At 39.1% G+C, this 21,421-nt stretch overlaps 1 pseudogene; it reads right to left on the reverse strand.

Moving 5' to 3' along the window:
• Positions 1 to 3,140: 3,140 nt before the first annotated feature.
• Positions 3,141 to 21,421, reverse strand: part of LOC130034385 (presenilins-associated rhomboid-like protein, mitochondrial) — a 98,188-nt pseudogene continuing 79,907 nt past the window's right edge.

The following is a 21,421-nucleotide window of genomic DNA, read 5'->3' on the forward strand; positions in this document are numbered from 1 at the left end:
ATGTAGAACTTCTCAATTTCTCCATCATAATTGGATGTTGGTGCGTAGATAACTGAAGATAGAAACTGCTGGCAGTGAGCCACATCTATTCAAGTATAATCATCTGATTCGGGTTGTTAGGCATTTGAATGAATCAATGCTTATGGCCAAGTTTGTGATGACAAGGACACCGGCACCACCGATGCCTCTTTTTTCACATGTTCCAAGGAACGCTTATTCTTCTCCAGTGTCGAAAACGGCATGACCTCCACTACCTTCACTACAGCCACCGCCACGCTCCAGGACACTTTCCGGACCACAGGGCCACACGACACATCATAAAACACTTAATACCCATCTTGAAGGTTTGCAGCACTGTATTTGATAGGGTTCAAATATGGTTTGAACCATGGGAACACTTGCAAGGGTGATTAGAGGCCTAAAAGTCTCTATCCCTCTCGGAGAGCATAGCAAGCTACCAAGAGTATCCTGCCTGCATGGCAGAGCCTGGAAAGCTATCCGTGGCATATTCAATGTGCCAAAACCAGTAATTACAATGGGTCTCATTCCCCTGACCCTGAAAGAGCTACCAATATGGCAGTGTTAAGAAGGATGAGAAAGGAGAGGATGATAAAATCTTAAGGCTGCACTAGGCTGCCAAAATGAAGAAGGACAAAAATGACTGTCTGTACTTTCAGTGCATGTATGCTGACATCAAATGCTTCCATCGAGGACCTGATAGTACAAGCGCAAAAGATCAAGCACGACATCATTTGTCTGACCGAGACCAGAGGACATTATCACATCACGCCATTTTCGACACTGGCCCACACAGTAAATATTTTTGATCAACTATCCATTTTTTGACAAAATGGCATGTTGGATTTCGGAAGGGAGAATGTTGGGAACAACATATCCATCCTGTGGAACTTGGTATGTCAGCAAGTGGACATGGCTATCGAAGAGATTTGAGTAGAAGTCATGGATAATCTTCTCCATTGCCATTCTGGAGGATGTGATGGATCCATCAGGACGTCAGAGGGCAGTCATCTTGGTCTTGTAGTTGACGAAGGACAGGCAGGCGTTACGAATACTTTTCCCGGCTTCTGCCGCATCTACCAGCACTTCTGCTCTTCTCTCCTTGAGGTCTTCCTTGATCACATCTCTGCACTGCTTTGCGAGCTTGGATGTTAGCTTGCGGTTGCCTGAGGAATGCGCCAAACCACATTGGCGAATAAGCTCAAGAGTTTTCGAAGACAGGCATTTTTTTGTTGCTATCTCTCTCTTGGTGTTCCTCACACAATCATGGAGGTGCTGAACCAGTCGATCGTATTCCTCGTCAATGTTGTCAACAATGGCATCTTCCCATGTTGCCGCAATAGTGCCAAAGAGCTCCCAGTTGGTGGTCATTCTGGGACTTCTCTTTTTAATCTTTGCATTTCGTCAGTAAAGAAACGAACAGTACCCGGCCCAGACAAGGTCAGACCTGAACACCTGAAGAACCTGCCATCAGTACTCATCAATACACTGGCTCAGCACTTCACACGCTATCTGTCTGAATGCAAGTTTCCATCCCGATGGAAAACCAGCAGGACCATACTACTTTTCAAGAAGGGAGACATCCATGACATTGGCAACTATCGCCTGATCTGCCTATTGTCTGTCATCTACAAGTTGTTCACTAGAGTCATCCTAAATAGGATTGGCAGAACACTAGATGAAGGACAATCATGTGAGCAAGCCGGATTCCACAAAGGATTCAGCACCATTGACCATATCCACACGATAACCAAGCTCATTGAGGTTTCTCGGGAGTTCAAGATGCCGCTCTGTTTAACGTTCATTGATTTAAAGAAGGCCTTTGATTCTGTTGAGACGGAAGTGGTCATTGAAGCCCTAGCCAATCAGGGCATTCAAGCCCAATACATCAAGATCCTCCATGAGCTGTATTGCGGATTCACTATCAGGATCTCACCATTCTACAAAGAAGTGATCATTGATGTCAAGAGAAGGGTTCGGCAGGGTGATACCATTTCACTGAAACTCTTCAGTGCCACCCTCGAGAACATCATGTGATGACTGGAATGGGAAGGAATGGGAGTGAAGATAGATGGTCGGCAACGACACCACCTCCGCTTTGCTGATGACATTGTTTTAATAACACCAAACATCAGCCAAGCGGCACAAATGCTGGCCCACTTTGACCGTGGAAAGGTAGGACTACAGCTGAATCTTAAGAAGACAATGTTTATGAGAAACAGCCTCGTTCCTGATGCCCCATTTGCTCTCAGTGGAATGACCATCTCCGAATGCAACAGCTATGTGTACCTAGGTCGAGAAGTCAACATGACAAATGACCTGGCACCTGAGCTGCGCAGGAGGAAGAAAGTGGCTTGGAAAGCCTTCAAGAACATCGAAGAAATAGCTAAGAGGACAAAGAACCTCCGGCTCTGGGCACATCTCTTTGATTCCGCTGTTCTTCCTGCATTAACATATGCCTCAGAGACCTGGGCCCTATGTAAACAGGATGAGAATGCTATTCAGGTCTCCCAAAGAGGAATTGAAAGAGCTATGCTTGGAATATTACGTTTCACTCAAATGAGAGAAAGAGTCCAGAGTTCCGACCTCCATCGACGATCAAGAATCAGGGACGCTGTCTTGTTTGCCAAGGTGTCAAAAATCAGATGGGCTGGTCACGTAATGAGATTTAATGACAACCGCTGGACTAGAGCTGTTACCGACTGGATCCCACGAGATGTCAAAAGACCGCATGGCCGCCCACCTACCAGATGGTCAGACTTCTTCATCAAGATCATGAATGATCGGTTTGAGGCTCTTCATGTTCCCAGAGCGAACAGATGCCATTGGGCTACACTAGCACATGACAGGGACAAATGGAGACGTTACTGGTGCCCGCTCGAGCAAATTGATGACTAACGGGAAGTTAAATGATTAAGTGATTAAGTGATCTATTTTCTATTTTTAATTTTCTATCAAAAAGTTTTTATTATGTTTAAATAGCTATAGGAGATAATTTACATCATATTAGAAATGAATAAAAATATGATTTTAATGTTTCCTTTAAAAACTACACTTAATTAGCTTAAAACAAGTCATAATTTTTTACATACTATACTACATACTATATATAAACGTTTATTTCACAATTTTGCCATAATTTGCTTTCTAGTAAGATACGTACTGGGGACACAGTTTATAATAGTAGGAGGATGAATTCCCAGACCAGAAAAGTGTTGTAGGGTGTAATACACTGCCATGAACTGCTCCTGCCTCAAAGTGTTCTCTATGCTGGAGGAGAAGCTCCGCAAAACATAAATGTTGGCTACCATGTGGAACAACGAGAAATGGCTGAACGTGGACAGCAGCACTGGGAACAAAGAACCTTTAAAGCAGGATTGGAAGGAAGGTGGATGTGACCATTGTTTGCTGTCAGGAAGACACTCTCCATAAACAGAACACAAGGACGTTTGCAGGTGTGATTACCTCCATTCTGAAGTCTCCTTTTTGCAGTCTTATGCTGTTGAGCCAATCGGCTTTTATACCATCAAAATAACACTGAACTCTGGAATTCAGTGATTCATATTGCTAAATAGCAGCTGATCCAAAGGCATAGCTTAGAGATAGAGACGCTTGACAGTGCCATCACAGGCTCATAAAGAAACCAGAGGAAGCTAAGCCTAGGTTTCGGTTCCAGAATTCCTGGAATTAAGCGCAGATACCTGGAATTGAGTCATGATTTCCCTGAAGTGAGCGAGCCATGGTGAGGTCAACTAAGGGTGACCAATCAGATGCAGCCCCGCCTCCCCATATAATCCTTATGTAGCTCTTATGTAACCCTTTGTAAAAACTCTGAGGGAGGCAAGGGGGGGGGTAGCTCTTATGTAACCCTTTGTAAAAACTCTGAGGGAGGCAAGGGGGGTGGCCCCGATGGCTCTTCCCCTGTCCGTCCAGGTTCTGGGAAACTTGGGCCACCCTCCAGCCAGGGTGGCCCAGGCCATGGGGCAGACTATGGATGAAACGAGGGCCAAGCTTTTTGATTGATCAGATGTCATTTATTCCATTCTTATCCCTGCTCTCTCCTGTCTCTCCTCTGCTTCCCCCCAGGCCCTGATATGGAACCCTTTCTCTCTCTTGCTCTGACTCTGGATCTGATCTAGATCTTCTCCCCCTCCAGCCCAGTCTTACAGTCTAGTTAAATCCCCACACCACGAAGGGCTGGGCTTACACATAGGTGTGGTCACAATCACTAGGGGTAAAGTTCTTTTTCTCAGGGGATGCTGCTTCTAGGACAGATTCTCTTTCAGCAGGATGACCCACCCAAAGGCGGAATCCCATGGGTGTGTTTCTCCTTTCCGTGTCCAAGAAACATATAAGCATTCATAATATTAATCATTTTGTATGGACACAGTAAGAGATGCATTTAAGCTTATAGAATTACTCTCCTGGGGTCATCTCAATCTCAGACTACAATGCTTAGGCCAGATTACTCTTTCCTATCCCTAGCAGGGTCCTAGTCTCGTCGTTACTTTTGAATCATGACAGAATTTATCATGATCAAGCTCTTAACTTATAGTTAAGAATTGTGGCACTTTGGCCAGGCCCACCTCAATGCCAGGGTAGCACATAGCTTACCGCTTGCCCTGATTCCATCCAGTTCTTTGTCGGGACTCTGCTTTTGGGGGAGCTAGGAAGTGAGGGCAATTGAGGCTTAAGTTGAGAAAGCAGATGCCTGGGAATGAATAATAGTCAAAGCCAATTAAATCTCAAGTTACAAAAGCATAATATTAATTGTCTTCTTGTGTCTATACAAAAGGACATTGCCTTAAAGCAAACTATTCAAAAGACATAAGGAGAGGAGAAAGGCGATATTAACTTATAATATAAGTTCAGTATCCTAGAAAGATCTGACCTTAAAAATTAACAGAATCTTGGTGAATATCCTTTCCCATTCTGTAGGCTGTCTTTGTATTTTGGTCAATGTTTCTTTTGAGGTGCAGAAGCTTCTTAGTTTAAGATAGTCCCATTTGTCTGTCTCTGTTTTCACTTGCTCGGCCAGTGGCGTGACATCTTTGAAGATACCATTAGCTTCAATATCATGGAGAGTTTTGCCGACTTTGTCTTCAATAAACATTATGGATTCTGGTCTGATGTTGAGGTCATAAATCCATTTTGATCTTACTTTTGTGCATGGTGTGAGGCAGAGATCTGAGCCCACTTTTTTGCATGTAGCCATCCAATTTTGCCAGCACAGTTTGTTGAAGAGGCTTTCCCTGCTCCATTTCACTTTTCTTGCCCCCTTATCAAAAATTAGATGATTATATGTTTGGGAGGAAATGTCAGTATATTCAACTCTGTTCCATTGGTCTGCAGCTCTGCTTTTGTTCCAGTACCATGCTGTTTTAATTATTACTGCCTTGTAGTAGAGTTTGAAGTTAGGGAGGTTGATTCCTCCCATTTTCTTTTTCCCAAGAATTGCTTTAGCTATTCGTGGGGGCTTATTGTTCCATATAAATTTCAGGAGTGTTCAAGGATATACAAGGTACTGGTTAAACTCCACAAGAAGAAATCACCCAACCCCATCAAAAAATGGGGTGAGGAAATGAACAGAAACTTTCGCAAAGAAGAAATCCGAATGGCAAAAAGGCACATGAGAAAATGCTCTACATCACTAATCATCAGAGAGATGCAGATCAAAACCACAATGAGATATCATTTCACACCACAGAGACTGGCCCACATCCACAAGAACAAAAGCAACCGTTGCTGGCGTGGATGTGGCGAGAAAGGGACACTCCTTCACTGTTGGTGGGAATGCCGACTGGTCCAACCCTTTTGGAAAACAGTATGGACGATTCTCAAAAAATTAGAATTTGATCTGCCATTTGACCCAGCTATAGCACTCCTGGGAATATATCCAAGAGAGGCAAAAAGGTATAGTCGAAGTGACATCTGCAATTGTTTGTTCATTGCAGCACTCTTTACAATAGCCAGAATCTGGAAAAAACCTGAGTGCCCAAGAACAGATGACTGGTTAAAGAAACTCTGGTACATTTACACAATGGAGTACTATGTAGCTGTTAGAAAAGATGAAGTTATGAAATTTACATACAAGTGGTACTACATGGAAAGTATCATGTTAAGCGAAATGAGTCAGAAAGAGAGGGATAGACACAGAAAGATTGCATTCATCTGGGGAACATAAAGCAACAAAAAGGGAGAGTAACACCCAGAAATGGCTGAGATTAGTACCAGGAATTTTGCTCCATGAATGGAAGGCCAGCCACAGGCTCTAGGTGAAAAGGAAGCTCAGATAGAGAAGAGAGTACCAAATGAAGGGTGTTGTGAGGGTCCTCCCAGGGTGGGAGAAGCATGCTAAAAGTAGTCGATAGGCCAAACATGATTGCCACTCAAAGCCTCTCTTGCAAAACACAGTACCCAAAAGAAGAGAGAGAGAACAAGGGGGAATACCCTGCCACAGAGGCAGGATGGGACGGGGGGGGGATGAGGGTTGGGGGGGGATGCTGGGACCCATGGGGATGGATGACGGGCACTGGTGAAGGGATGGGCACTTGATCATTGTATAACTGAAACCCAAGCACAAAATTTGTAAGCCTATAACTGTACCTCATGGTTTTTCACTAATAAAAAAAGGAAAAAAAATTAACAGAATCTGATTAGGGGAAAAAACTGATTAACAGGTTGGGGAATTGGTTACAGATAAACAAAAGAATGGGAGTGACTTGGGAGCACTTTGATTGGTGTGACCTGATAAACCTAAGCTCTTTGTGGCAAGGGAGGAAGGACAAAGCAATGCTATCCTACAACCCTTATGTAACTCCAACTTATAACCAATCAGCTAAGTACAAGTAATGAAAATTCCCTCAGACTGCAGCCAAAAGGATGGTCCTTGGAAAGTTCCTATTATATAATGCTATGGTATAAAAGCCTCTCAGTTTTGAAACTTGGGACCACTCATTCCAAGAAGGCTGCCACTATGTCGGTGAGCCAGAGAGGACCCTAGCTTGAGCTAGCCAATAAAGACCCTTTGCTTATTGAATCGCATCTTGTCTTTGTGTGATTCCTTTGGGGAGATCTTGGCCTGGTTTAACACAGCCAGTGAATCAACAGTGGGGCAAAAAAAAGGCTTTATGAGAGTCCTTAAGGATAGGTGAAGGATTAAAGTCTGCTTCTTTGACAGAAGGAATCCAAGCACTTCTCTTATATGCTGACTCATTTGTTTCTGAGTCTGTCTTCAAGATTCAATCTTCCTAGGGACTTTTCTGAACCCACATTTTTACTGAATGAAATAGTTGAGCCTGTGTTCCAGCAATCATAGTGAGGCCAGGGACTCAGTGAGCTTGTGGGCTCCCCAGAGGAGTCCACTCCTGATCACAGTCCTGGCCTCTCTGCACCCAGCCCTGATTCATTTCTCAAGTACATGAAAAAATCATTGAGCAGTAAAAACTTTTAAATTCTTCCTCATCGTTTTGCAATTATTATTTCCATTTTACTTATTTTATAGAATTTTATTTACTATATACATTTAAGTTTTATGATAAGAGGTATTTCACTCATCACTTATATGTCTCCATAGTAAATACATATTTTATTATGTATATAATTTATTGGCTGGAGCGATAGCACAGTGGTAGGGTGTTTGCCTTGCAAGCAGCAGGCTCAGCCGAGCTGAGTTCGATTCATCTGCCCCTCTCAGAGAGCAAGCTACCAAGAGTATCTCACCTGCATGGTAAAGCCTGGCAAACTACCTGTGACGTATTCAATATGCCAAACTTGGTAACAAGTCTCACAATGGAGAAGTTACTGGGCCTGCTCAAACTAACCAATAAGCAATGGGAGAACAGTGCTACAGTGCTATGTAATTTATAGATATACACATAATCTTGTGTGACTTCAAGATTTCTTTGTAAGATAAGCATACATCTTAAATACTTTTCTCAGTTTAGTCAAGTAGTAAACAATTGACAAGATTGTGAGTTCACAAAATGTTGGGGTGTGTCAATGAGGGAGTTCTGTTGTGGAGAGTGGCCTCCTGGGCTTCCCAAAAGAGAGACAGAGATGAGGAACCATAGACTATTGGTAAAAATGGCCCATTTAATGCAGAGCTACTACCATACTTAAAAGAACACCTGAAGGGGTTTGAGGTATAGTACCCATGTTGATGTGATTGATCATTTGCAGAGATAAATTGTTTCAGTGGAGGCAATTCTCTTGGGGAGATTAACTCAATATAGATGTCCCAGAGACAATCTATATTGCTTTTCCTTTTCCCTTAAATTGTACAGATTAAACAACTAATGTTTCTTCTTATTAAACACTTGCAGTTATTTGGGTAAACACAGTAAGAGATACAGATTCTAAAATTTACTTCTCTGAACTTCGAGAGCAAGCAAGGTTTTTACCATGAACCACAGACTTAGTCCTCAGTCAAATTCAGCTCCATGGAGGTCCTGTCTCTTAAGTCATACAGCTTGTATCAAGACTATGCATATATGCTTTTTAGACTTTTTAGTCCCGTTTCGATGCTGGGGTAGCTTTGCCACTTGCACGGGGTCCATCCCAGTCTCACAACGCGACCTCCCTTTTTGGGGTGATAGGAACTACAGCAATCAAAGCCTGAGTCAAGTAATTATGCTGGATGCCCAGGAATAAATATATTTTGGAGTCAATCAACTCCCAAATATTAGGAGCATAGCATTAGTGGTCTTTCTCTGTATAAGCAAAGAACATTGTTCTGTGGAAAAATATGAAAAGTCCATAGGGGACATAGAAAAGCAGGTACAGAAAATTCACTTCAAATATGAAGTTTAGAGTCACTTAAGTTTTGGCTTATAAGTAACCAAGACTGACTTGGGGAATTGTGATAATGAAGGAGGTAAAACACAAAGGAAATGTTAATAATAAACGAATGGGATTAGGAATGCTTGCAAGATCATAGTAAGTTTCTCTCGGAGGAGGAAAAGAGACAATTAACTGATGAAGTCTAAAACACTTAGGCTTAATATTCAGCACAAAATGATAGAAAAATATTAGATTTCTTTGTAAAAATAAATAGAATATATAGGTGTATCCTTTAAATTGGTTAAATTAAGGTTTGTTTTCTATTAATTTACATATTCAGAGATTAGTATTAACAACTGTTAGGGTAAGACAGTAGTAACAGAGTTTATTTCTATTTTTTGTTGTATAAATATAGGTGCCAGAAAATTTTATATATGTAAGCAGATGGCAACAAGGAATCTTTTCTAATAGTAACATCAGTCAGCTCTTTGTACTTCTGATTCAAAAACCAAAAGTCCCTTGGCAATCCTCTCCACTGAGATAGGTATACAGCTGGAAAAGATGGGGAATGAATCAGAGAATTTTACATGTCATGTAAAAAAAATGTTTCCTTGTGTAGATAGTGAAAAGCTGCATTCTGTTATTCCCTTAGGCAAATAAGTGTGTGCTTATGTAAGAATCAGTTACTGTTGTACTGGTCTTCTAAAATGTCAATAACGTGTCATCTTCTTTTTCATTCCTTCCCTCCTTAGATCAGCTTTTGTTTGCAAGCCCACATGTGAAGCCTGGCATGTTTCTGCCAAAGGAGTTAATGACTTGGGTGGTAGAGTTAATACAAGGGTCAAAGCTGTTTTCTTGTGTGAAGCTGGCCCTGGTTCATTTCTCTGCACCACATATGTCACTTGGGTATCACTATGGGTTACTCCTGACATTGTGTAGAAATCAGGACACTTCTGTATAGATTGGGCTTGAAACTGCCTGAGACTTGAATCAATTCCTTGAACTCGTCCCTCCAAGTTCATCATACTTACACAGCCTCAATCATAAATTCTCATGCATCTCAACATAAATTTCATACATTTTGTTAGTGGTGATAACAATGGCTGCTTTTGGATCTTGGGTTTACTCACATCCCTTTCTGATCATACCTAATTTTATTTTGTGGAGTGTTTCCTGGCCAGCTCTCCCAACTTTCCCTTCCCCAGTTTTTAAATTCTATATTTCTTGGTCATTCCATCAAGTCAAATTCATCGAGTTGACATTTTTAACTTTCTCCTCTCTTGATAGCTTCTTCGCCCTCATTCTAACTTGAATTTCAAAGTCAACCACAGTCATTCCATTGCTTTCATATTCAATTCCCTTACTTTTTATTTCTTTGCGGTTCTTGGGTTACATAAGCCCAGTGGTCCTCAGGACATACTCCTGGCTCAGACTTCTGGAATTGCTCCTGTAAATCTGGGGAAACTGAACCCAGGAAATTGAACATCTTCAAGGGAAATGCCCTAGATGCTGTACCATTGTTCCAGCTCCTAAATTCCCTTACCTTCTCTTCATTTATTGCTAGTCAAAAACGCAACCTAAGGTTAAATTGAATGCTACCTACTTTGCACTTGCCTTCATGCAACTAACTGTGGCTGGAAGAAATCACATGACCACAGAGACAACTTCTCAGTTTTAAAGTATTTTTATAAGCTCACTGATGGGCTCTTTAAGTCTCAGGCAACTCTTTCATATTTCCAATTTTTTGACTCAACTCTCTTTAGTAACTTCTCAATTTTTTTGATGGGAAAGGCTTTGGGTCACATTCTGCAGTGCTAAGAGGTTACAACTGACTCAGACTTTGGGGTGACTTCTAGAAATACTCAAGTACTCAGATCAAACATGGAGTAGTCACATGGCAGGCAAGTACCTTAACTCCTATAATATATTCCCAGATATTTCCCATATTTTGTTTTTTAACTTCTCTGTAGTTTTTACTTTCAGCTGATCCTAGCCTCCCCTCAGCTGACTCCCCTCATTCAGTCTTAATGTAGCCATCACTCTCAGTTGGTCACAGATAATTTTTCTCCCTACATCACTCAGAAAATATGAGAGCATATCCTATTCTCTGCATAAACACTCTCTGCCTTCCTGTCTATGATCCTACAGGTTAAAATATTCATGCTCCTTATTTTTATTTCTATTTTTTTTTTTTGCTTTTTGGGTCATACCCGGTGATGCACAAGGGTTACTCCTTCCTGGCTCTGCATTCAGGGATTACCCCTGGTGGTGTTCAGGGGGACCAGATGCGGCGAATTAAACCCGGGTAGGCTGTGTGCAAGGCAAACGCCCTACCCACTGTGCTATTGCTCCAGCCCTCATGCTCCATTTTTAAACCAGTCATTATATTGTATGCTGAGATTTAATCCCTTATATCTGAGAACATCAGTTGAGTAATTCTTTTCTCTTTGTCCAATAATTAATGAACTACCTAGTAGTAGATTATTCCCCTCATTATGAAAATGTGCTGCCATGTTAAAAATAACCCGTTAACCTTACTTCTCCTGACAGAAATTGCTCATGAACTAGAAGTACATAGGTTTTCTATTCTTTTAGCATAACAAGGCAATCTGCAACTGAGAACTTTCCCATCGTTTTTCCTTAAATCTCCCTTCTTTAAATTTTAAGTTTTCTATAGCAACCTATTTTAAATGATTTATTATGTCAATCATTATTTTATCAATTATAGCAACCTTTTGTTACTCTGTCACACAACTTTGTTTATTCATTCTGTATTATATAATATTCTTCACTGTTATATGTTGCTTATATAATCATGTATTGGTCTTTGTTTTCCTTCTAAAATATAACCTTCTGTGGGTTTGTTATAGTATTTATCTGTTATGTGACATTTGCAAAGATAGTGTTTCTCGTCTTTTAAAAATGTATCACATGTGGAGTCTCTTAAGATATATATATATATTTTATCATCTCCAACTTATAAAGTTTTAATACCATGGTATATACTATAGCCCTTTGAAGGTTTCTAAATTAGATAATACATAAGGAATTTTACCTCTCCCAAGTGCAAGTTCTGTCTCTTTGGGAAATGCACTGTTGAGCATATGAGTTCTAGAAGAATTTTTATCTGACATGTGCTTCTTGTATAATATGTATTATATATTTACACGTACTCATCATCTAAATTTATTTGAAAAATATTTCCTAGAAGAAAAAAATCACATTACTAAGTAAATACTCAGAAATTTTAGCATTAAATAACTATTAAACAATTTATATCTATCTTCTATAAAGTACTAATGTGTGGTGGCAGGGATGCCAGTAGCGGTAGAGAGATTTTGTAAGAAAGACCTGTATATAAGTAATTAAGTGTATGAGTGTAGTATAGGATTGGATATTTATAATAGAGGCTTAACATAAATCTGGGGGACTAAGGAGAAGTGGTTTACTGAAATGGATAAGGAAATATTCAGTGAAAGAAAAAACAAATGTAAAGAAATCTGTCACTGTCACTGTCCTCCCATTGTTCATCAATTTTGCTTGAGCGGGCCCAGTAACATTGTGAGACTTGTTACTGTGTTTGGCATTCAAATACATCACGGGCTGGAGCGATAGCACAGCGGTAGGGCGTTTGCCTTACACGCGGCCAACATGGCCGACCCGAGTTTGATTCCTCCGCCCCTCTCGGAGAGCCCGGCAAGCTACCGAGAGTGATATGCCAGACACAGTAGCAACAAAGTCTCCAATGGAGACGTTACTGGGTCCGCTCGAGCAAATCGACGATCAACGGGAGGGCCTTTACCTTTTACCTTTACATCACGGGTAGCTTGCCAGGCTTTGCTGGGCGAGCGAGATACTCTCGGTAGCTTGCCGGGCTTTCCGAGAGGGGGACGAATTGAACTCGGGTCAGCCATGTCGGCTGGGTGCAAGGCAAATGCCCTACCCTCTGTGCTATTGCTCCAACCATAAAGAAATCTATATATAAAAAAAAAAGAAAAAAATTTTCTTGACAAGAAAGAATCTGGCAAATCTAACACACTGGCCTGAGAAAATGCAAAAGTAAATAATCCTTGGAAAGTAAATAGAGTGCTTTGTGTACAATGCAAAAATTTTCTTTTGAAGTTATTTAATTGGCATCAGAGAATTTTTGAAAGCCAAACTACACAGGGATTCAAAAAATGTAAGAAAAAATTATCACTCTAGCTTTTATAGCTTGTTTTAGAATAAAAAGATCTGTCACTTTCTGGCATTTCATATGTAGTCTTCCACATTGCCACCAAGTTTGTTTACCTAAAATGCACAACCAACTATGGCAGTTCTCTGTTTAAAGGGATCCATTGACACATATCAGGGTCTATACTAGTTCCTGAGTTAAAAGGAGATTCTTATTCTCCTCAAATAGGTATTTTCTTATATACCGGCTTTTATCTCATTATTGCATACATTAAACTCTGCTTGCCAGGAAATTCTAATTTCTTGTAAGATGCAAGAAATTAAAACAAATTGGAATTTGTCAAAGACCACCAAATTTTCAAATTTTGACTACTATTACTTTAAAGATATCTGAGTACCAGTGTAAGAAGTAAAATCTTATAGAATTTGGAAAATGAGGATATTCTGAACAGAAATACTTTTATTCTTTTTACATGCAAGTGATTATCATCTTGTCATATGCATAAAACTAATCTATTTCCAATCAGTAGACATATATTTACATTTTAATGAATTGTCAGTGTCACTGTCCTCCCATTGTTCATCAATTCGCTCGAATGGGCACCAGTAACATTGTGAGACTTGTTACTGTTTTTGGCATATCGAATACATCACAGGGAGCTTGCCAGGCTTTGTTCTGTGGGCGAGATACTCTCCGTAGCTTGCTGGGCTCTCCGAGAGGGGCGGAGGAATCAAACTCTGATTGGCCATGTCAGTCACGTGCCAGGCAAACTCCCTACCCACTGTGCTAGATTTCAAAAATTATTTTTATTGAGGTATCATGTTGCTAGTCAATCATGAATTGCTAGTCACTCAGTAGATTTCATTTACTTTTATTAGGAAAATTGCAGAAAGTCTGCAGACTAATAAATATGATAAAAGGCTACCTTATCAGATTTTTACTTCTGCAAATGTTAATGAATATTCCATTAAAAATCACTGGGAGTGCACATCTTATGTTCCATATATTTGAAATTTTCTAGATGCCTAAGCAATATAATACGATCCATTTGAATTTCTCTATAGTGAAACCATCTGGTATGGATAAGTACCAGAATTTTACAATTATTCATGAATCTATTATACACTGGCAGTTCTTTTACTGCAGGGAAAAATAATACCGCAGATAAGATATTGCTAAATCTGTAAATTGCTCTGACTGCAGATAGATATTAATAGCACTGTAGCACTGTCCTCCTGTTGTTCATCGATTTGCTCGAGTGGGCACCAGTAATGTCTCACAACAAATTGTGAGACTTGTTGTTACTGTTTTTGGCATATTGAATACGTCACGGGGATGCCAGTCTTCGATTCAGATATTAATATTTCTATTAAAATGACATATTAGTTATTAGTTTCTATATTCTTTTGGGGGCAGGAGTTTGAGCAACACCAGACAGTGTTTAGGTCTTACTCCTTTCTCAGTGCTCAGAGATCTGTGCACAGGATCACTCCTGATGGTCTTTAGGGGAACTTAAGCAGTGCTGAAAATCAAACTGGGCTCAATCTTTGGCCAAGCAAGCATCCTAATTCCTTTGCTATCTCTTTGACCCCTACTATCAACACTCTTACAGTGTTTTTATAAATGAATTGCTAGCAAAAGCATCCAGAAATTTCTTGAAGTTTCTACATATTTTATTTTATAAAATAGCCATTATATTGCAGCAGGACATGTTTATGTGTTTTGGCAAAAGTCAATATATGATTTTTGGTGTTTTTTTGGCCAATTTGTCAATTTTCAGAACTTACTCTTGGCATTAATCTTAGGGATCACTCTTGGTGGGGTTTGGACCATATATGGTGTTGGCGAACAAACCTGGGTTGGGTATGTGCAAGGCAGCCCACTGTATTATCACTTCGGCCCCAAAGTTAATATTTATATTTAGCTAATGGTGCCACTTCCAGAAAATTATTGAAGGATTAAGTGGATTTTCAGACTTTTATTATTTTATTACAATAATTTTCACAAATTGAAGGGATAAAGTGTCAGATATTATATATAGTTGGAACAATATACACATATGTCCTGCCTTCCAAAATCTGACACACCATTTCGTCAGTAAAGAAGCAAAGAGCACCCGGCCCAGACAAGGTCAGACCTGAACACCTGAAGAACCTGCTTTCAGTTCTCATCAATACACTGGCTAGGCTCTTCACATGCTACCTGTCTGAATGCAAGGTTCTGTCCCAGTGGAAAAAAAGCAGGACTGTACTACTGTACAAGAAGGGAGACATCCACAACATTGGCAACTATTGCCTGATCTGCCTGTTGTTTATCGTCTACAAGCTGTTCACTCGCGTCACCCTAAACAGGATTAGCAGAACACTAGATGAAGGACAACCATGCAAGCAAGCAGGGTTTCGAAAAGGATCCAGAAAGATCGACCATATCTACATGATAACCAAGCTCATTGAGGTTTCTCGGGAGTTCAAGATGCTGCTCTGTCTAATGTTCATTGATTTAAAGAAGGCCTTTGATTCTGTTGAGACGGAAGCAGTCATCAAAGTCCTAGCCAAGCAGGGCTTTCAAACTAAATACATCAGGATCCTCCATGAGCTGTATTACAGATTCACTAACAGTATCTCGCCATTCTACAGTGAAGTGATCATTGATGTCAATAGAGTGGTTCAGCAGGGCGATACCATTTCACCGAAACTCTTCAGTGCCACCCTCAAGAATGTCATGTGACAACTAGAATGGGAAGGAATGGGAGTGAAGATAGACAGTCGGCAACTGCACCACCTCCGCTTTGCTGATGACATGGTTCTAATGACACCAAACATTAGCCAAGCAGCACGAATGCTGGCCGACTTTGACCGTGAGTGTGGAAAGGTCGGACTACAGCTGAATCTCACAAAGACAATGTTTATGAGAAACGGTCTCATTCCTGACGTTCCATTCAATCTCAACAGAATGAATATCTCCAAATGCAACAGTTATGTGTACCTAGGTCAAGAAGTCAATTGATGAATGGCCTGGCACCTGAGTTGTGCAGGAGGAAGAGAGCGGCTTGGAACACCATCAAGAGTGTCGAAGAAATAGCTAAGAGGACAAAGAACCTCCAGCTCAGGGCACATCTCTTCAATTCCACTGTTCTTCCTGCATTAACATATGCCTCAGAGACCTGGGCCCTACGAAAACAGGATGAGAGCGCAATTTGGATCTCCCAAAGAGGAATCGAAAGAGCTATGCTTGATGTATCACGCTTCACTCAAGTGAGAGGAAGAATCCAGAGTTCCGACCTCTGTCGATGATCCAGAATCAGGGACATTGTCTCATTTGCCAAGGTGTGAAAAATAAGATGGGCTGGAGATGCAATGCAATTTGGAGATGACCACAGGAACAGAGCCATTACCAACTGGATTCCACCAGATGTTAAAATATCTCATGGTCGCCCACCTACGAGATGGTCAGACTTCTTCGTCAAGACCCTGAATGATCAGTGTGAGGCTCTTTGTGTTCCTGGAGCGAGCAGACAGCATTGGGCTACACTAGCACATGACAGGGATGAATGGAGATGTTACTGGTGCACGCTTGAGCAAATCGATGAGTAATAGGATGTCACGTGATCAAGTGATTCTTCCTATTTTCTTAATTTTTAAATTTGAAATAACTTCAAAATAATTTCTCAATTTTCACTGACCAGTGAATTCATTGCTTTTAGTGCAAATTCTTCATTGTATGTTATTAATGTTGTCAGAGTAATATTTATTTATTGATTGATTGATCATTTAATTTATTACATATTAAGTCCCCATGATTTTCATAGTTATTAGTTGTTTCAGACACACAATGTTCCAACATCAATCCCACCACTAGTGCCTTCTTCCCTGTACCAATTTCTCTAAGTTCCCTCTGATACCCTGAATCTGCCTTCTTGACAGGCACTTTTAAAAATTTGATTATTGTAATTTGGATTTTGTATTTACAGTATTGTCGGCTTTGTAATTTAGATATATGTGTATATCTCACCTCTGCACTACCAATATGCTTGTTCAAGACCTCTAACCCTTGATCCTCCCATCCCTCTCTTCTTACAAAATATCTCTCTTGGTTTCTTTCCTTCCCTTTCCTCATTTCTGTGCTCAAGGGACAAGGGTAGTTTGAGCATCCCTGCTTTAAGATCATGTGTTCCTATTTCCTGTTACATACTCATTTACTGGTATAATATATCTTGTTATATATGACAGATAAGCAAGATCATACTGTCATTGTTCTTCTTCATATGCTTAACTTTGCTTGAGATCCTCCAGTTCTATCCAAGATTCAGTGAATTTCATAATTTCATCGTTCTTTTCAGCTCCATAGTATTCCATTGTGAAATATGAACCACTCATTTTCTATCCCCTTATTGACGGGCACATAGTCTTAACATTAATTCAGTAAATTTTTCTTGAACTTAGAAAACATGCCCAAAGTTCTTTCAGCCACAGCGAGAATTACATCAAACAAAGAGCTGCATCTCATTGTTACTTATCACTTCATCTGCTGGCTCTTTGGACTTCCATTTGCTTAAAGCTTGACAGATGTCTCTAAGAAAATAATTTCTCAAATCAGGTGGTAAAAATTTCAAACTTCCATATGTTCTTAAAACACACATTTAATAAACATTTATGGAACATATTTAATGTTCTGTCTCCAGCATTAGAAAAGAAAACAAAATTAAAAAGCAAATAAAAGAAAAAATATTCTTACGAAATTTTTGTGCAACTGAAAATTATGTATATGTAAACAAACAGTAAAGTAACAAAATAATGTGTTAGAATACAGAAGGGTAGCTTGTATTTTAGTAGAATGTTGGAAGGACTAATGAATTCTTAGGTGATTTGAAGTATGTTTTTCAGAGAAAGGTTTTTTTCAACCAGATCTTAAAAAATGATTCAATATCTGCTCTTAGCAAACATAAGATTCATTTTGTATATTTGGAAAAATAGAACCTTATTGGGAAAAAATTATATACCCTGAACAATGTGATCATTTTTGATAATATAGGAAGCATAGTAAGCATGATATAACAACAGATTTTTATTTTTGCTACAAAGTAAACAATAATTGGTTGGATCCCAAGATTATAAAATACAAGTTTCCTAACACCTTATATATTTAAATATTTAAAAATAAACATGAGAGTATTTGGAAACTCTGGTATAATTATTTCTACACTTTTATTGGCACTTGATATGTGCTCAGATGAGAACCATGACCTAGACATACATTTTAATTCATGACTTTTTCTTTGTGAACCCTTAATCTCATTCTTCTAAATTATTCAATATTACCTCTCTCATCTTTATCATATATAAATGATCAATTTGAAGCTTCTTATTTACACACATATACTTGGGATTTATTAAACTCCAAATATTAATCAGTCATCATATTCTTCCATAAACTTTATTATGGGTAAGATTCTGTGTTATGAATTTGAATATATAAAGAATATAATGATATTTTAATGATTCCTGGGAGAGTTAGAATGAAGTCAGGGATGAAGTCAGGGTATATACACACATATATGGATACATGTGCCAGACACAGTAACAACAAAAAGTCTCCAATGGAGACGTTACTGGGCCCGCTCGAGTATATATATATACACACATATATATATTGTGTGTGAATATATGGGCTGGAGTGATAGCACAGTGGGTAGGGTGTTTGCCTTTATACGGCCAACCCGGGTTCAGTTCCTCTATCCCTCTCAGAGAGCTCAGCAAGCTACCGAGGGTATTCCATCCACTTGGCAGAGCCTGGCAAGCTCCTCATGGCATATTTGATATGCCAAAAACAGTAACAACAAGTCTCACAATGGAGATGTTACTGGTGCCCACTTGAGCAAATCGATGAACAATTGGAGGACAGTGCTACGGTGCTATATACGTACACACAATGTTTATATCATATTTCCTCTAAAAAAGCAATTATGATAAATGAAGCGGGCAGACTATAAGTACTTTAGAATTTAAGGGAATAAGAATCCATAAAAACTGAGAAAATAAGGTGATGATACATTTAAAGTAGCATGTATGGTAGCTTGGAGGTGAGGTGTGCATGTAGAGTGCCTACATATCATGTAAGCACTACATTTTTTAAATAGAAATTAATGAGAGAGAAAGCAACATCCCATTCTTGACTTGTCCCTCCTCCTTTTACTTTATCCTTTAAGGTAAAGGTCTTTGATTTGGATAAACAATTTCCTTAGCCTATTTACTTAAGCATAGTCACGGTCCTCCCGTTGTTCATCAATTTGCTCGAGCGGGCCCAGTAACGTCTCCATTGGAGACTTTGTTGTTACTGTGTTAGGCATATTGAATATGCCACGGGTAGCTTGCCAGGCTCTGCCGTGCAGGCGAGATACTCTCCGTAGCTTGCCGGGCTCTTCGAGAGGGGCGGAGGAATAGAACTCAGGTCGGCTGTATTGCGTGCGTGCAAGGCAAACGCCCTACCGCTGTGCTATCGCTCCAGCCCTACTTAAGTATACTCTTGCATTTTGCCAATATATTTATTATGATGTTCAACAAATATACTTCTATTCTATGGTTATATTATTGTCTTTTAGTATGAGTTTATTGAAGAGGATTCTTTTTTGAATTTTGGGCCACACCCAGTATTGCTCAGGACGTACTCCTGATCATAGAGGACCATACGTGGTGCTGCGGATCAAACCCAGGTCAGTCACATGCAAGGCAGGTGCCCTACCCATTGTGCTTAGGAGAACTAAATAATTAAAAATTAATTACCGAGTGATACTGTGGAAACCTATGTCAAGCCTGAAAGCCGAATTTGACTATACTTCACTAGATATCTTTGCATTTAGTTTAGTAGACTCTGACATGGGAATTATTTCACTTGAATTTATGACACAATACAAAGAGAATAGCACGGTATAATTCAGAAGATGACAAATGCTACTATTTAATGTTGATAAATAAAAACAATGAATACTGAGTCTTCGTATCTTTCCCCTATTTTGTTTGGTAATGCAAAAAAATTGAAAACATATTTTAGTAAAAATTTAATTAAATAAAATGAAAAGCTATGAAATACCAAATATAATGGAATAATAATATGGAATCATTGCATAAATATGTTCCATTAAAACAACAGACTATAGAACAAGACTATTGTAACAAATATTCACAATCATTTTTCATTTTGTTTGAAAGTAATCAAAACTGAAGAACAAAACTGCACATCTAAAAAAGTGCAAAAGAAAATTGGAAAATTAGTATTAAACTAAATACAAGATGTAGAATGTCTATATCATGCTTTGACACTCATATACTCACTGGAGATTTGATATTGTTTGAGTTTAATATACAATTTAAAATATTTATCATTTATATGTTTATATAACTCATTTATATTCCATTCAAAATATAAGTATGTATTCATATGGTTGGAAAAAGAAATTACAGAGATCATATAGAAGATGTCTTCCCTTCAAAGATAATAAAATTTTCAGGAAACCCTGAAAATTAAAATAACCTGGCTGAAAACAATAAGCTGATTTGAATCAAAACAATATGGTAGTTTTAATTCCATATGGAGTTAGCACAACACAATCTCTCTCCTTATCATACATTATTTCTGATGGTAATGTTCTGACCCCAACTCTCTAACACTCAAAATCAAATTGTATTTTATTTTCTTCAAGAAAGCCTTACCTGATTAAATAAAAGAGCATAAAGAACCCTAAATATGTTCAGGTTGCTGTGAAGGATAATTTTCCTCAAGTCTTTTGGCTCCAGTAGGCCAGCATATTACTTTGAATATGTCCAGGAGGCTACATAGTCCTTGGAATATTTAGCCAATCTTCTCTTATTTTCTCAGTTCTTATGGGTTTTGTTTCCTTAAGGTTGCCCAAGAGACAATGAAAAGATAAACTTTATGCACATATGAAATCACTTACACCGAATAAAGGAATTTATCATTTGGCCATTTCTGTAAATTCATAAAGTCACTAGAAAAAAAGAAATAAATTTTAGAGGGCAAGCAGAATGAAAAAATTAACAATTTATTTATTTTTAAGTGTTTTTTTTTAAAAAGTTTTGGAGTTTTTGTTTATTTGGGTCACACTAAGTTGTATTTACAGATTTTTCTCTGGCTCTGTGCTCAGGGATCATTCTTGAATTGATCAGGGCATCAAATTCTGTGCAGAGAATCAAACCCTTATCAAAATCTTGCAAAGCAAGAGAGCCATTACAGCTGTACTATTTCTCTGGCTGGAATTTGCGATTTAAAGACAAAAACTTGCAGATTTTATCTATCTATGCATCTAAATAGAAGCTGGAAGCCAAAGTATGAAGTGATATGACTCTAAGACTGTCATTGTTCTCTAGGAACAGCATAGTGACTAGCTTTCTATTTTAAGGGAGATAAAAAGGCAATACCGTCATTCTTGGATTA

Source organism: Sorex fumeus, unplaced genomic scaffold (assembly GCF_029834395.1).
Source record: "Sorex fumeus unplaced genomic scaffold, SorFum_2.1 ptg000061l, whole genome shotgun sequence".
NCBI lineage: Eukaryota > Metazoa > Chordata > Mammalia > Eulipotyphla > Soricidae > Sorex > Sorex fumeus.